The sequence below is a fragment of the Mangifera indica genome, chromosome 10 (assembly GCF_011075055.1).
Source record: "Mangifera indica cultivar Alphonso chromosome 10, CATAS_Mindica_2.1, whole genome shotgun sequence".
Taxonomy (NCBI): Eukaryota; Viridiplantae; Streptophyta; class Magnoliopsida; order Sapindales; family Anacardiaceae; genus Mangifera; species Mangifera indica.
This window is the reverse complement of record NC_058146.1, coordinates 14,846,498-14,851,319: the sequence shown is the minus strand read 5'-3', so window position 1 is coordinate 14,851,319 and position 4,822 is coordinate 14,846,498.

Sequence of the window (4,822 nt, the reverse complement as noted above, 5' to 3'; positions counted from 1 at the left end):
GCTCTAAAAGTTGTTACAAGGAGTTGCTATTATAGGAGATAAAGTAACATTCTCTTACTTGGTCCATAAACAACAAATCCACATACTAAAGTAAAGAAATGGTGCTAAGTCTTCTAAGAACAAGTATTATCTTCTATGTATCATCATGTATCTATTTCTTTATAACTTAATGAATAAACCTTTAAATAACTCAAATGGTGTTTTAGAAACAACCTTGGTTGGAACTTGGTTTAATATATACATAGTTGTTTTAAGAGCTTTTATCTAATAATTATAAGAAAGATGATTATTTTAGGATATAAAGAATGTTGATATACCTTTTGTATACATTGTACCCTTTATATATATACAAAAAGAAACTATTCATAGAAAGTAAAATAGAAAAAAACTAGGAAAGTTATATGATTGTGGGGATTATTGATATGTTATAATTTGTGCAAAAATTAGGGCTGTATTATAGCCTAAATAAGTTGTAATACAACTGTAGTACAACTTACACCTCCCCTCAAATTGATGCTAGGTGTCAATGAGCAGCAATTTGTCAATGAGATACTTGTGTCGAGCATATGTCATAGATTTGGTTAACAAATCTACAATTTGATCTTGAGAAGGCATATGATGAAGTTGAAGAGTTTGGTCTTACACAAGTTCACGGGTGTAATGGCAATCAACCTTAATATGTTTCGTACGTTCATGGTGAACAAGATTAGTGGCTATGCTAATAACACTGATGTTATCAATATAAAGAGAAGTAGGTTGATTAGATGAAACACCAAAATCCAAAAGAAGTCGACGAAGCCAAACAATTTCTGAACTAACTGATGACATGGAGCGATATTCTGCTTCAGTGGAAGATTTAGCAACCCGGTCTTGCTTTTTGCACTTCCACAAAATAGGTGTTGACCCTAAGAAGACACACCAACCAGTAGTAGAACAATGTGTATCAAGACACCCAGTATAATCAACATCAGCAAATGCCACTAGTTCGAGAGAAGAAGTGGAAGGAAAAAATAGACTTCGTCCTATAGTATCTTTAAGGTACCGAATGATTCGATGAAGGGATAAGAGATGTAACTTATGAGGTTCAGAAACAAATTGACTCACCACTTGGACAACATATGAAATGTTGGGTTGAGTGATTGTAAGATATATGAGGCTGCCAACAAGACATCTGTATAGAGTAGGATTGGGCAATGGTAGACCAGCGTCCTTGGTTAATTTTAGATTGAAATCCATTGAGGTAGCATAAGATTGGTTATCAGGAAGATTGACCAATTTGATTAAATCTGCAGTATACTTTTGTTGATTGAGATATACCTTATCTTTTGATTAAGAGACTTCCAAACCCAAAAAAAAAAGTCAATTTCCCAAGATCTTTCATATAAAGAAAGACAACTATTTTGGGATATAAAGAATGTTGATCTGAATCTTTCTCTGCCTTTTGTATACATTGTACCCTTTATATATATACAACAAGAAGCTATACATAGAAAGTAAAACAGAAAAACTAGGAAAGTTACATGATTGTGGGGATTATTGATATGCTATAATTTGTGCAAAAATCAGGGTTGTATTATAGCCTAAATAAGCTATAATACAGTTGTAGTACAACTTACACTATCTACAACGATTTAGGAAGTTTAGAGCTATTAAGAATACTCCACACCATGTCTAATAAAGTTTGATTTCTTCTTTCTGCTATATCATATTGATCTGGAGAATCAAACATAGTGTATTGGGTAACAATCTCATTCTTTTCAAGAAACCTTACAAATAGACCAGGTGCTTATGCATTCTAAATATATCTACCATGATATTCTTCACCTTTATCTGATCTCACGATCTTAATTTTCTTTCCACATTGTTTCTCTACTTCAGTCTTAAAAAATTTAAAGACATATAATACTTTGTTCTTGTTATGAGGCATATAGAGAAACATATATTGTGAATAATCATCAATAAATGAGATGAAGTATTTATGACCATAAACCTCTATATCAAATAATAAATATCTATATGTATAATTTCTAATATACATGAACTCTTCTTGGCACCTTTCTTTGACTTGTTAGTTTGCTTTTCCTTTATGCAATCCACATAAGTATCAAAGACAGTAAAATCTAAAGTATCTAGTACTCCATTTGTTCACTAATTTTTAATTCTTTCTATGGAGATATGTCCTAATCTTCAATACACAATATAGATGAATTTTCTTTCATAATATTTCTTTTAATACAAGCATTATTTTGAACATATATTAAATTAAGTGAAACGTTGTTTTGTAAATGAATTCATAACAAACCATTAGACAATATATTATTTCGCACAATTGCAAATTTATAAAACAAACTAAATAATATTTCAAAAATGTAAAGGAAAATCCAGAAGGTATAAGTCTTGAAATTGAAATAATGTTTCTAAAGAAACTTGAAATATAAAATGTTTGTTCCAAATTTAATACAAAATCACTATTTAAAACTAATATACATGTTCTAACCACTTTCACATGTGAACGCATCTTGTTTCTTAAATAGATGCACTGTTCACTAGCCATTGACTTTCCTTTATTTAGAAAGTCCTATAATGTATTTGATGCATAGATTGTAGAACTAGAATCAATTCACCAAGTGTTATGATATACATAAAACATATTAGATTCATAATATACAAGTGAGATTGAATTACCTTTCTTTTCAAGACAAACCTTAAATTTAAAGTAGTCTTTCTTCACATGTCTTTTCTTTTTACAGAAAAAATATTTGGACTCCTTCTTGAATTCAGTCTGAACAAATATTTTATCTTTTCCCTTATGCTTAGCTTGGTTCTTCTTTCGCTTTTCCTATATAACCATATATGCACTTTCACCTATTTCCATCAACAACCTTACTTCCTTTCATACCAAAATAGTTAGAAGTTCATTGATTAACTATTTTTCTTTATTTGTATTATAAGAGATTTTAAAAAGTCCGTATTATTATGGAAGCAAATTCAAAATGAAGTCACACAGAAAGATTTAGACATCTCAATCTCAAGAGCTTTTAATTGAGCCACTATATCCCTCATTTGCATGATGTGCCCACACATACCTCTAACATTAGTATGTTTCATTTATTAGTGAATCTGTTAAATTTTTTATAAATGATTTTTTTTGTCATTTTATTAAAATTATAAAACTACCATTAATACTAAATATAAATGTCAAATTACCAATATATTTTGATTGATGAAAAAAAAATATCATTTAAACTATTAAAATATACTAAACTTTAATCAACTATAAAATGTTACATTTTGGTAAGTTTTTTATAGGTGTAATGTCATTATTGAAATTATTAAGGGGCATATTAAAATTTTATAAATTGAAAAGCACCCTAATTTTTTTTGAATTTTTCAAAACCCCAAAAAATTGTATTAACACCCCTAATATATTTATTTTTTTTTTGCCCCTTAAATATTTGTAAAGGGAAAATAGAAAAGATACAAGAAAAAGAAAAATGAAAAAATAAGGGGAAAAGTAAAAGTACAAAAATCTATGCAAACTAACTTTCCAATCTTTTAACTTAACAAAATTCACTAGTGAAAGTGGAAAATATGTGAGAATTTGATTTTTTGAAACTTAAAAAAATGAGAATTTGTCAGTTCAACAAACTTTGGTGGGAAATAGTCTTTTGGCCAAATAGAAAAGACACTTCTTTTTGCCTGCCTTCAAACACCCTTAGCTTACTCACACTTCCATCCTTAAGATTTGGATTATGTTACACTTATTTTCTAATATTTTGTTACATGAAGAGTTTAATCTAATTAAGTATAAAATTTCAATATAAATCCATAAAACTCTTATTTACATAGTATTTGTAAGGAAGAAATATATTATTAAAAATGGTTTCTATTTTATATGGGCATCAATAGTTACTTGTATGAAAAATTAATTTTTTTAAATATTGATTTTTATTTTTATATTTTATTAATTTATAATGTTCTTTTCTTTTTTAACTAAAAATTGTAACATTTGTATAGGACGGTAGAGATATTGATTTTTTATTGCAAAATTTCGCCTCACTATACTACAGAGTTTGTATCTCATAGTATTGGAGATAAGAGTAATGAACTTTTGCCTCACTATACATGCTCAGTTGTAATTGAGTATTAAAATAATATATCATAATATGAGTAATATATTATTTAATCACTAATTTAAAATAATTTAATTACATAATAATATATTATTTAAATATCTAATTAAATACTTAAAATTAGGTTCATATAATTTTATTAAAGTGTAACATATTTTAAACTGTTAAGTTGAAAGTGCAAATAACCTATATAGTTCACATTCTTCTAAAAAAGATAAAAAAGTGAAAAAAAAATAGTCATATTTCCTTTTAAATTAAAATATTCATTCCTGTTTGCATGTCCTTGCAGGAGTTTGATTTCTAGTTTTGTACTAACAATAAGTACGTAAACCAATGGTGCGAGCTCAGGTAAGACAAGACCAAAACCGAGATGAGAGTCTAATTCTACGTATAAAATAGATTTTTGACATCGCTAATTTGTTGCTAGAAATTCTAGATTCATGGTTATATTATTTATGACTCTATAAATCGCAATAGAGTATTAGCATGCACAAAAGAATTGTTTGAAAGGAAAAAGAAAAATCCCTCTACCTCTATTCCATTAGTATATATAAGAATAATAAAATTATTTATACCAAATTTTGATCCATTTGAATATTCAAATGATTTGTTATCAAATAATTTTAATCAAAGATGATGACATATTATTTAAATACTTAATTAACTTTTTATTTCTTAGATTTTAGAAA